Source organism: Abrus precatorius, unplaced genomic scaffold (genome assembly GCF_003935025.1).
Source record: "Abrus precatorius isolate BTA unplaced genomic scaffold, Abrus_2018 Scaffold6, whole genome shotgun sequence".
In the NCBI taxonomy this organism is placed as follows: domain Eukaryota; kingdom Viridiplantae; phylum Streptophyta; class Magnoliopsida; order Fabales; family Fabaceae; genus Abrus; species Abrus precatorius.
The window spans coordinates 333832-347487 of record NW_020874406.1 but is presented as its reverse complement, the minus strand read 5'-3'; the positions used below and the strand labels follow the sequence as shown (position 1 = coordinate 347487).

Genomic DNA, 13656 nt, shown 5'->3' with positions numbered 1-13656 from the left:
ACTGATGAGTGAAGAGTGAAACACCACCTTGTGAGCCAGATAATTTCTTGGCATTGTGTGAAGTATGATGAACCTTGTTGAATTTTTGTTTCACTTAAATGGGACTTTGCATAAAATTAATTGATATGAGTGTGCTTTCTTTGTTGAATGACTCCATGATTTTAAAATGAAGAAAGTGCATATTAGAGTTAAAAGATTGGAACAGAAAAATTTTGAGAAAATTTTTTTGGATAAGTCCAACCTTTTTTACTTTAGTCCTTGAATTTTGGTTTGCTTGAGGACAAGCAAAAGTTTAAGTTTGGGGTTGTGATGAGTCCACATTTTACTACATTTTTATACATCATTTATTACTTTTTATAGAAAAGAATAGACTTAGATAGTGTAAATAAGATGAATATTCCAATTAGGCTAAATAATATAGCTTTCTTAGTTTTTTGTTAATTTACATGAATTTAGATAGTTTATTTTACATATTTTGATCATTTGAATAATATGGCAGGAATCCCCAAGCTTATTTTGAAGAATTATTGGATTTTGAGGAATTTGAGTTGAAAGTAACTACTTTCAATATTGATAGTGACAACTACAGCAAGCCACTTCCAGCAAAGGGACCAAAGTGATCACTTTCAAAGCTTAAAGTGACAACTACAGTAGCCCAGAATCAACCAAACCTGCGCGTGGTTACTATGAATATTCATAGTAGTCACTCCAGAGCATGCAGAATTGAAGGTGCTGCGCGTAGTTACTATCAAAAATTCATAGTAATCACTCCAGAGAGGCAAAACTCAACTGATGTTGCGCGTGTTTACTATGAAAGAATGAGAGTAACTACTTTGGAGGGCGCCAGCTTTAGTATAAATAGATTTTTACCAAATTAGGGTAAGAGTTCTTACACTTTTTGAACGTTTTCTCTTCTTTACTCAATTTAGAATATTTTCCAGAGCTTAGGGCAACCTTGGGTGACAACCAAGGGTCCAACCTAGGGTTTGGTTTCATATTTCTCTTGCTTTTACATTAATGTTAATAAGTTTTCTGCATTTCCCAATTGCATTTTTGACCCCCATTTCCATGGAGGGCTAAGTTTGTGTAATCCTTAGTGAATTCACATAGGTTCTTGAGTTCCTTGAATTTAATGATAATATAATTCCTTTCTTTCATGAATTACTTCTTCCTTGTCTCTTGAATTGAATTAATGGTGAATGAGGGGGGTATTGCTCAATTAACCCTAATTTCGTTTTAAGGAGATTCTAAACTAAGGGTTGCTTAATCCTAGGTTTAAGTCTAAGGTTGCGTAATTTTGGGATGAGAGATTAGAGCCTAACAAATTGCGTAATTTCGTTGGGACCATAAGGTTGATTTTCGCTTGTTAAATTAACCTAATTCATGGAAGAGAGGATGAATGTTAAATCTTGAGTGGAATGAGGATAGAATTTATGTGGATGAACTAAGGATTGCTGTTTTCTATTGTTCGAATTAATTAAACTCATTTGCTCATTGCTCTTTATTTTAATTTGAAACCACAAAACCCCCCCCATTTTAATTGCTTGTTTAATTAATGCCTTCAACATGTTTAATGAAGATTAATAACCAATGTTCATGGGAGACAATCTAGGGTTACCCTAGTACTACATTAATTTGTTTAAATTTTGATGAGGATTTACAACAAATCTTTTAAACACCTCGATAAAGATCATCATCACTACTATTCATTCCTATCTCATTTCATTACATACTCTAATTTTCTGCAAGTTCTTTGCTTAATTGCTTTGGTTTACTGCTGTTATATGTTACAAATCTCATTCAAATTCGTATGGCTCAAATGGTTATAATTCTGTGAAGTGGTACTTGAAATCTAAATTCCTTGTGGAGACGATATTTGGATCTTAATTTTACTTATTACTTGCTGCAATCCTAGTGCACTTGCTAGTGTTAGATTGCCAACAACACTTTTCCTCTTCTTCCTCCTTGAGATCATTGTGATGATGACTGGATTTTCTTGACTCTCATCCAAGAAAGCATATCTCAAGTTAGATGGTAGTTGCTTGAGCTCTAGCTTCTAATTTTTCTCTTCTTTGACTTCCTTTTTCAGCTCTTCTTTAACTGATTTTTCTACAGGATTCAAAATTGATAGGGCTTCTAGTTGCTGCTTAATTTCCATCATTTGTTCTGTTTTACAAATCTCAGAATTTGTATTTCCTGCAGCTATGGTTTCTCTCAACACAGAATTTTCATCAAATTCATTAATAGGATAATGTGTAATAAGAGAATCCAATATATCTACTCTTATACATGAATTATCTTCAACTGGATATTTTTATGCTTCAAACACATTAAACACTACCTTCTCATCTTGAACTCAAAGCATAAGTTCTCCTTTTTGCACATCAATAAGAGCTCTCCCTGTTGCAAGAAATGGCCTTCCTAGGATCAAAGGTATGTTTGCATCCACCTCCATGTCCAGAATTACAAAATCTATAGGAAAAATAAACTTGTCAACTTTAACTAATAAATCTTCAACAACTCCATATGGATAAGTGTATGATCTATTAGCTAGATGTCGTGTGATGTTGGTAGGTTTCACTTCTTCTATGCCTAGTTTCTTCATGATAGCTAAAGGCATCAAGTTTATGCTTGCTCCCAAGTCACACAATGCTCTTCCAACAGTGCACTGTCCTATTTCACATGGAATGCTAAATGATCCTGGATCTTTGAGTTTTTGAGGAAGCTTTCTCTTGAGAATGGCACTGCATTCCTCTGTCAAGGGTACTGTCTTGTCGTGCTCTAGCTTTCTTTTTTTGGAGAGTAGTTCTTTCATAAACGTCGCATACGAAGGCATCTTCTCCAAAGCTTCTGCAAAAGGAATGTTAATTTGTAATTTCTTAAAAACATTCACAAACCTTTCAAATTATTCTTCCTGTTTAGGATTTTGAACCCTTTGAGAATAAGGCAGCCTCTTGTATTTTTCTGGATCTATTGGCTTGCAAGCATCTTCAAAGAGTTCCTTCTTAGTTTTTCTCTCAGAATTCATAGGAACTTTTACTTTTTCTTCTGAATGATCTTTCTTTAATAGCTTAAAATTTTCTTGTTGTAGATCTTGTTCAATTTTCCTCTTTGTTGCTTCATCATTAACTTTCTTTTTTGCAGCTTTTGGACTTGCAACTATAGCTCCACTCCTTGTAGTGATGGCTTGACATTGCTCCTTAGGATTTATTACTGTGTTACTTGGAAATTTGCCCTCATCTCTGTTGGACAACTACTAAACTAGCTGTCCAATTTGGGTATAGAGGCTTCTTGATTCTTGAAGCTTGTTTGGGTCACCTTCATAAATTGCAGCATGGTTTCCTCCATCTCAGTCAACCTTTCTTTCATCAGTTTGGAAAATTTCTGAGTTCCTTAAGGTTGAGTGGATGGATTCCTCTAAAATTAAGACTGTTGTGTGGATGGATTCCTTAAGGAACCTCCAGCAGCAGCATCAACCATTGTTCTTGTTGATGTGTTCATTCTATTATAGAAAGTTTCCAATTGCATCCAATCAGGAATACAATGATGTGGACACCTCCTCAACAATTCTTTGTATCTTTCCCAAGCTTCATACAATGACTCTCCTTCCTGCTGCACAAAAGATGTAATTTCTCCTCTCAGCTTGGCAGCTTTGGATGGAGGAAAGTACTTGGTTAGAAATTCATTCACTAGCTCTGTCCAAGTTGTGATGCTTCCTTGTGGTTGAGCTTGCAACCAGCATTTGGCTCTATCTCTCAAGGAAAAAGGAAATAATCACAGTCTGATGGCTTCTTCATTAACTCCATTCATTCTTATGGTATCACACAGTTGCAAAAAGTTTGAAATATATAGGTTAGGGTCATCAGAATTTCTACCAGAAAACTGATCCTGTTGGACTAAGTGTAATAGGGCAAGTTTAATCTCAAAGTGGTTGGCTTGGATAGTTGGCCTAATTATAGAAGAATTAAAACCTTGCATAATAGGAATTGCATAGTCCCCTAATGTTCTAATCCTATTCTATTCTGCCATCTCTATTTTTGGATTTTGTTGTCTCAAAGGTGTAGGTGTTCTTTTTACTCTAGGAGTATTCTGAATTTCTGGAGAATAGACAACTTCTACTTCACTATCACTTCCTATGAATTTTTCTGCTCTAGCCTCTATTCTTAATCTTCTTAAGGTTATGTCTATGTCAGGATCAGAGACCATAATCAATTTATTTTTGTTTTTACCATGCATATACAAATCAAAATGCAACAAAATTAAACTACAACTCGATATTCAGAAATGCACAGCAAAGATTATGCAGAAAATATTAGCAAAAGCATATAAAATTCAAGTCTAGCAACTACAGAATTATGCAGAATTCAATAGAAAATGATGTAGAGAAATGACAAATGAAATTATGCAGAAAATAGCAGAAAATAGTGCAGAAAACTACACAAAATATAGAAAAGAAAATCATGCAGAAAAACTTAGAAGCAAAAAAACAAAAATAAATGCTCAATCTAGCTATCTCTCTGCTACTAATGATATTGAAACACAAATTCTCCAGCAACGGCGTCAAAAACTTATTGTTTACAATTCTGAACACTAGCAAGTGCACTAAGAATTGCAGTAAGTAATGAGTAATTTTTAAGATCAGAATATCGTCTCCACAGGGAATTAGGAAATCAATTATCACTTCACAGAACTATAACCATTTGAGCCATACGAATTTGGAAGATTTATAACATTCAAAAGTCAAGAACAAGCATGATTAAAAAGTAAGAAACTTGCAGTAAAAACAGAGTATGAAAGTTGTGATGAAATGAGATAGGAATGAATAGTTAGGAATTTATTTCATAAGAATGTCAATATCAATTCAATCATGCCTGTGAATATTCAAGTAATTGGTTAATTGCCAATCAGTTTCTCTTATTTGTAGTCAAAGTTTAATTCCTTAAATCATTGACCCTAACAAGCAACTAAATCCCCCTAATCCCTTAAGTGAAGTTCAATTTCAAGTTGCATTAAGACTTAGAACCGTAGGATTGCAGTATTAGGTCTCCTTATCCCTAAGAAATCCCTAATTCTGATTGCTAACTCAAATCAGAGAAGCAAATCCAACTTCCATTGGTAAATGTTCCTCTTTGATTAACCATACAAATTTCCATTCACAAAGTGCAATAACAGCAGAATTAACAATTCAATTAATCCAAAAACTCAAATTTCAGAAGCAAATATCGAATCAATACATCAATTCAAGTTCCATAAACTCCTAACTATGGAGAATTAAGCAAACATTGTAACAAAGAAAGAGAAAGAAGGAGAAAAAGAGAAGAATTGCAGAGAAGCCATCTCCACGAGCTCCAATCTAATGCCTCTTCTTGGAGCTTCAAAATTCGACCCCAATCCTCTCTCTCACTCTCTCTCAACGAGAATCTAACAAAAAATGGAAAATGAACAAAATGCCTCGAGTTCTGAGCTTAAAACATGTATTTATAGAAATCCCAATTCTGTGCGTTATCACTCTTGCTGATAAGAGTGGCCACGCAAAAGCTCATGTGGTTTCTGGAAACTGGAATTATCACTTTCGCTACTAAGAGTTGTAATGCAGGAGGTCGAGTAGTTGAGCATGATCACTTTCGAGAGCAAGAGTTACCACGCACAACTTGCCTTTATTCACTCCTCTCTAGACCATCCACTTTCGCTGGTAAGAGTGTTAACGCAGAGCTCGCTGAAATTTTGCCTTCTCTGGAACACTCACTTTCGCCAGCAAGAGTGTTAATGCAGAGCTTGTTCTTCTAAATAACTCTCTGGAACACTCGCTTTCTCTGGTAAGAGTGATCACTCCCAGACTCTTTTCTTCTTTTAAGCTCTGGAACGATCACTTTCACTGGGAAAAGTGTTAACGCCCCGTGTGTATTCCTCTTTGATGTTTGGAGTGATCACTTTCACTGACAATAGTGATCACGCCTAGCTTGCATTCCATTGTTCTTATGTTTTGGAGTCCAAAATTGCTATTCTTCCTCTTCCTTTCCATTGATCTTCCATTTTCATGACTTTTGCTCAAATTATTCCTACAAAAACGAGACTAATTTCTTAAGATCTAAGCAAAAATTCCACAAGTGCTAAAATAACTACATATTAAAAGAAAACTTTCAATCATTCTATTTTTCTGAATTTTTCTGCTTTTCTTATATATTTTCCTTATCAAATGGGTTAGAAATACACTAAAATATTAGTAAAAATATGGATTCATCAGCCATTTGGTTCATTAGTGGGCTGTTGCTTTCTGATTGGTAGACTAGGGTGGTCTCTTTCCTCTTGATGTCGTAAGAATCAGCAGTGTGCCACTGAAAGCTAGAAGATTTCATCTCATCTATTAGCTTGTATGCATCATATGGATCTTTTTCTATGAAGGACCCTCCTGCAGCGGCATCAATTGTAGCCCTGGTAGTGATTGATAGACCACTGTAAAAGATTTGCACCTGTCTCCACGTCATTTAATCATGATGAGGACATCTCCTCAAAAGCTCTCCAAATCGCTCCCATGCTTCGAATAAGGATTATGCTTCATATTGTTGGAAGCAACATATTTCCGTCATAAGCTTAGAAGACCTTGCTAGGAGAAAGTCCTTTCTCAAGAATTGTTGTGTCACACAAATTGGAGAACTAACTAGCAAGTGTACTAGGTAGTTGTAGCAAGTAATAAAATTTGGAAATCAATATGAGTCCTAAGTATCATTCTTAAGGATTAGTTCTATCAATTACCACTTCACAAATCAATAACTAGTTAAGCCAAACAAATTTGGAGTGTTTTGAATCATTTAACAAACAAGAACAATGAAGTGTAGAAATCTGAAAAATACAGCAAAATAAAGGTACGAATATAGAAATGAAATGATATGTAAATGAAGTTAGGATTGATTTCACCTCTTTATCAATTGTCAAACTGAAGTAGATCTGAACTCTAAGTTCCTTAATTAATTGATGATCAATTTCACTAGATTAATCAAAGGACAATTCTTTGCCTCATTGATCCTAATATCTAACTAAACTACTCTAATTCCTTAGGTGTAATTCAATCAAACATTGCATTAGGCATTAGAAATTAAGAGATCACAAGATCACGAATTCTTATCCCTAAGATATCCATAACCTTCACATTTAATTGAGATCTGAGATATAAACTCAATTTCCATTTATGAAGATTCCTCTAAGTTCAATTGAATAAAGGATTAGTTCATAATTGCATTAAGAACAGAATTAAATGTTCAATACAATCAAGATCTTAAAATCCAGATCCACAATCAATTTACAATATCAAAATCGAATCCACCAATCCATAACAAAAAGAAATCAGAACATGCTCCTAAAAGAAAAAGAGAAAGAAAGAGTAGAAGAAGAGGAGCAGCAGAATTTCTTCATAAATCCAATCCCCAGCCTAATTCCTCAAGGTCCAGAGCTTGGAAGTCGCCCCCAATCTCCCTTTCTAACTCTCCTGAGGTGTGGAAATGAAAAGGAAACCAAAAATGACAAAAGACTTCCAATTCTGAACTCTTAACTTCTATTTATAATATTTTTCCCACCTTTTCCACTTCCACACTTTAATCTCTGAGGATTATAGCATGAAAGGTCTTCTAGAAGCTTCTATAACTGAATTAGGAACTCAAATCGTCCAAAGTTGACACTTAGAAGTGATATTTAAAATTTTGTTACTTTTGCGTAGACATTCTGAGCACTTGAAGTGGCTACCCGCTGACTGCGTAGCCACTCTGGCACTTAAAGTAGCTACGCGCTCAATTGCGTAGCTACTCTGATCACTTGAAGTAGCTACGCGCACTCTGCAGCTCTGAATTGGCCTTGGGCGTAGCTACTCTCAGCACCTGGAGTGGCTACGCGCTTACTGCGTAGCTACTCTGAAAACTTGAAGTAGTTACTCTCTTGGTCTTCATGAATTTTCTTCTTCAAAGTGTTAACTCTATGCACTCAAAGTGGCTACACCCAACACATAACACTTGATTCTTCATCTTTTAAGCTCAATTCCTCTACTTTCTTCATGTCAATCTTCAACTCAAACATCTTCAGCTCAAGCTTCTGCACAAAATTAAGTCTTTTTAAGCAAAATTGCCCAGAATTGGAATAAAATCTAAAATTCTAAACTATTTATACAATTATGAATATTAATGCAATTTTTATGATATTTTCAAGTTTATTTACTATTTAACTCTTTATTTGCTAACAAAAACTAGGCTAAAATAATAGTAAAATGTGGATTTAGCAAGTTGGCTGGGAGTGAGGAAAACCATGCATTCACCCTTTCAGATACTGAGAAGGGGAAAAGGCAAAGTCGAATAGCATCGTTGGAGACTCCATTGTACTTAATTGTATCCATCAATCAAAGGAACTTTGTCACATGAAGATTGGGGTCTTCGTTAGGCATGTCTCCAAACTGTATCGAGTTCTGGACCATGGTTATGAGTGCTAGTTTCAATTCAAAATTGTTAGCCTCCACATTAGGTACCGCAATGCTTCCAGGAGTGCCTCTAGCAGTGGGTGTCATGTAATCTTAAATTGATCTCCTTCCCTCTGTCATTCTTTGCTCTCTCACTTCTTTTCTTTGTCTACACCTTGTTCTCTCAATCTACGGATCAAATAAACAAGTTGTAGAGCACTTAGAACGAGTGAGCATACATTAAAAGAATATTGCGAAATAAAAAAATTAAAATAAAATATATACAAGAATTATAAAAGAAAATTAACAATAAACAAACAGAATTAAAATAAAGTAAAACACAAATTGCTCAAATCAATTAAATTTGAGATTTTCTTAATATCGAAAAAGCAATCCCCGGCAATGACGCCAAAGACTTGTTCGGAGGGCAAGTGTACCCATCGAGAAGTAATAAAGGGTTCTTAAATTAAGTTCACGAAATATCGTCCCACAAGGATTGTTTTCCAATTACTAAGAATTTCCTAATTCAATTGTTTAAGCTTCAAAGATACGAGATTAATTAAAAATAAGAATTTATAAAATCAATTATAAAACTAAGAGCAAGGAATACAATGTACGTATTGGTTAAAATTATCAGAGAGGAACCTAGGGCATATGGGTTTTCTCATTCAATCATTTATGTTATTCTTCTATTTAACTCTAAATTCAATTTCCTTGTGATTACCAATCATTCATACGAATACTATTAATACCCAATGGGCATGCAATATTAAAATTCTTTTCTCTAAATTAATATCCCCAATGGTCATGCAAGACATCAATTTGAGAAAGCTTAAGGAACCTAAGAACTTGTTAATTTAATAACGATTAGAAGAGAAAGATTGGTTTGGTCCACCTAATCCTTTGTCTCGTTTTATCCTATAGATCTATTAATTAACCGAGGTATGGTCGCCTGACGATATAATTAATTAGGATTAAGAGAGAAGCACAATAGGATAAAATCTAATCACGAAACGGAAATCAAATTTAGATTCAAACATCAAAACTCCATAAATTTATGAACAATAGTTCACATAGCCCTAGCTATATATGGACTTAGTTACTCATGCTAAAGAAAAGAACTAAAACAATCATAAACAAAGCCATAATCAAAAGAAATAGCAAACTAGAGTATGAGATGTGTTCTCAGTCTTCATGTATAATCGCTTGAAGCTCCAAGTCTCGCCAATCATGTGCCAAGGATCCCGTGTGATAAGTCTATAATTAGGCCCTCTTTTACAGCCTATTTATTCATATTTGACCTTTATTTTAGTTAGGTTTTACATTAATTTATTTATTAATTATTCAGTTTGATATAAAGAGACCATGAGTAGATTTTAGGTGCATTTCGGGCGCAAATGAATGGGCTTAAAAACCTCACAACAATAAGCACGCTCAGTGAAGCACAGGGGTGCTTCAACGAAATGCACGACTATGCTGAACCATCATGCACGGCCGTGCTTGTTTGCGTTACCCAAACTTGCCAAGTTTAAAGGAGTTCAAAATTCTATAAATGGGGAGAAAAAGGCATCATGAAGGGGATCTTTTGGTTGAGCACGAATTTACACATAACCTTTCCTTCTAGATCTCGGATCATTTCCACCCCTCTTGTACGGATTGTTACCACACTCTTGGCAGGACTTGGAGCTTCAAGTGACCATACTTGAAGACTGAAGATTCATCTCCTATTCTAGTTTGCTATATCTCTTCATTATGGATATGTTATTGATTGTTTAAGCACTTTCTTTCTACATGAGTAACTAAATCCATAGCTAGGGTTATGGGGATTATTGTTTATGAATTTATGGGATTTTGATATTTGAATCTAAACTTGATTTCCGTTTCGTGATTAGATTTTATCCTATTGCTTCTCACTCTTAACCCTAATTAATTACATCATCAGGCGATCGTACCTTGGCTACTTAATAGATCTATAGGATAAAATGAGATGAAAGATTAGGTAGACCAAACCAATCTTCTTCTTCTAATCGTTATTGAATTAACAAGTTCATAAGCTCCTTAGGCTTTCTTAAATTGATGTCTTGCATGACCATTGGGGATGTTAATTTAGAGAAAAGAATATTAATATTGCATGACTATTGAATATTAATAGTATTCGTATGAATGATTAGTAATCACAAGGAAATCGGGTTTAGATCTAAATAGAAAAATAACATAAAGGATTGAATGAGAACACCCATACGCCTTAGGTTTTTCTCCGATAAGTGTAACTAAGACGTGCTTTGTGTTTCTTGCTCTTAGTTTTATAATTGATTTTCTAAATTCTTGTGTTGATTATTCTCGTATATTTGAAGCTCAAACAATTAAATTAGGAAAATCTTAGTAATTGGTAAACAATCCTTGTGGGACGATAATTCGGGAACTTAAATTAAGAACCCTTTATTACTTCTGGATGGGTACACTTGCCCTTCGAACACCGCGTAAGAGAGACGAGATCAAATGTATTCTAGAGCCAAAGCTAAGATAAAAACGGTCTCTTTTACGATGCCTGAAATCTCCTTTTTAATAGGATTTGAAAATCCTAAAGACTCTTGATAATTGGGCTTCTCACAGATGGGCACGACCGTGCAAGGCCTTAAGCATGACCGTGCATGGGCTCGAAGCACCCCCGTGCTTGTTGAAAGGGTTTAGGCATGCTGACTACTACGAAGCTCTAATCTTCCATCAATTTGGGCCCAAAATGCACCCAACATTCACTTGCGGCCTCTTTATACCAAACTGCATAATTAATATATAAATTAATGTAAAACCTAAATAAAATAAAGGTCAAATATGAATATATGGGCTGCAAAATAGGGCCTAATTACAGACTTATCAAAGTATTTGCTGAAAAAGATAGATTCTAAGCCCAGGCTCATAAGATGGATGCTCTTACTTCAAGAATTTGCTTTGGAAATCAATGATAGAAGTGGAACTCAGAATTTGGTAGCTGACCACCGATAAGTTTGTAATTAGACCCTCTTTTACAGCCAATATATTCATATTTGACCTTTATTTTATTTGAGTTTTACACTAATTTATATATTAATTGTGAAGTTTAGTATAAAGAGCCTGCAAGTGGATTTTGGGTGCATTCTGGGCCCAAATTGATGGAAGATTAGAGCTTCACAGCAGTCAGCATGTCTAGACCTATTAAATAAGCACGGGGGTGCTTCGAGCCCATGCACGGTCGTGCTTAAGGCCTTGCACGGCCCTGCTCATCTGCAGGAAGCCCAATTATGAAGAGTTTTTAGGGTTTTTAAATCCTATAAAAGGAAAGATCTCAGGCATCGTAAGGGGACCATTTTTACATCTTGGCTTTGGCTCTAGAATATATCTGATCTCGTCTCTCTTGCACGGGATTCTTGGCACATGCTTGGCGAGACTTGGAGCTTCAAGCGATCGTACTTGAAGACCGGAAACACATCTCATACTGACATCTCAAGTGATGTGAGTTTCAACGCACATCACTTCAATGAACGCTTCTTCCATATGCTCAGCTCTGCGTTGCTACGCCATCTGTTATGAGTTGCCACTCTCTATTGCGTGCCAAAGCTCCAAGTGATATACGTTTCAACGCAATAGAAGTTATCCAGTTACAGTTGCTAGAGTGTTAACGCACATCACTCAGAGTAGCCACGCAGACACAGTGCTGTATTTTCTTCTTTCCACGTTCAAACGCCAATCACTTGGAGTTGTAACGCCCAGCTCTTAGGATTTCTTCAAGCTTGATTCTTTGACTTTTCTTCTTTAATTTCAGCTTTTAATCCTTCCTTTAAGCACTTTCAACAACTTTCTATCTTTTGCATGAACTCCTACAAAAAATCTAAACAATTTTTAATATTTCAACAAAACAACAATTTATACTAATTATTTAATTTTTGTGAACTTTTCAAGTTTATTTTAGAACTATTTTCCTAATTATTAACCAAAAACTATGCTAAAAACATGGCAAAATATGGATTTATCATCATTTATTCCCGTAATTCTGCACTTATTTCAGGTTTCCATCCAGGTAAATTTTTTAATTCCTCTTCTTTTCACATTAGGGTTCTTCGTTCAAATATTTGGGGCTTTTAATTCTGGGTTTATAAGTTGAAATTGCTTGGGGAAAACTGGTATTATGAGCATGCTTGCCTGATAACAAGGGACTGAGAATGTTTATTTGGTTTAATTCACTACACTTTGTCTGATCAAACCCTAGAGTGCCTACTGTCGTTTTGGAATTTCGAATTGGGGCTTCATGTTGTGTAATTTCTGTGTAAATTCTGCTGGTTGAGGCATATATTGCATGATTAAAGGGGACTAAGGGTATTTAATTAGGACAATTTGTGTATTTTACCATTGTTCGAGCCCTAGAATGTTCACTCTTGCTTGAAAATTTTAACTTGGGGCTTCATAAATTGTAATTGGGTGATAGCCAATTTGGGAGCACTTGCAGAGCTTAGGATCCTTGGGTGATAGCCAAGGCCAATCTTAGGGTTTGATTTTCAATTTCTCTTCATTTTCCTTTAATTCTTGCATTGATGATATTGAATTTCTTTTGTTTCCATTTTGAATTTGTAAGACCCATCCTTATGGAGGGCTAAACTTTCTTGTAATCCTTAGTGAGTTCATGGATTCTTGAATTCCTGGGTATAAATGTCAATATAATTCCCTTTCCTTCATGAATTTACATTTCCCAACTCTTTGAATTGAATTAATGGTTGAATGAGGGGGACATTACTTAATTAACCCTAATTCGTTTTAGTGAAATTCTTAATTTGGTTTGCTTAATCCTAAGTTAATTTCTAAGGTTGCGTAATCTTAGGGAAAAGAGTTGAAGTCCATTAAATTTGCTTAAATTTGTATGGGATTTTAAGGTTAATTCTCGCTTGTTGAGTTACCCTAATTCAAAGGAAGAGGAAAAGTATTGAATCTTGAGAGGAATAGGGATAGAATCACATGAACAAACTAAGGATTGCTACATTTCATTGATTGAACTCATTAATTTCATCACTTGTCTTTACATTAAAATTGGAATCACACAAAACCCCCTTTTAATTGCTTTCATAGTAAATGCTTACAACATGTTCAATGTATGTTACCAACCAAAGTCATTGGAGACAACCTAGGCTTGCATCCTAGACTATATAAAAATTCTGCATATTTTGATGAGATTGGCAACAAACCTTTTTGCA

The 13656-nt window shown here is 35.1% G+C and overlaps 2 non-coding genes across 2 annotated transcripts; both read left to right on the top strand.

Annotated features, from left to right (window-relative positions):
* Positions 1–3538: 3538 nt before the first annotated feature.
* Positions 3539–3645, top strand: LOC113870593. Its single transcript, XR_003505614.1, has one exon. It is a non-coding gene; the product is annotated as a small nucleolar RNA R71 (small nucleolar RNA).
* Positions 3646–6487: 2842 nt separating this feature from the next.
* On the top strand, positions 6488–6593 carry LOC113870514. Its single transcript, XR_003505538.1, has one exon. It is a non-coding gene; the product is annotated as a small nucleolar RNA R71 (small nucleolar RNA).
* Positions 6594–13656: the final 7063 nt, after the last annotated feature.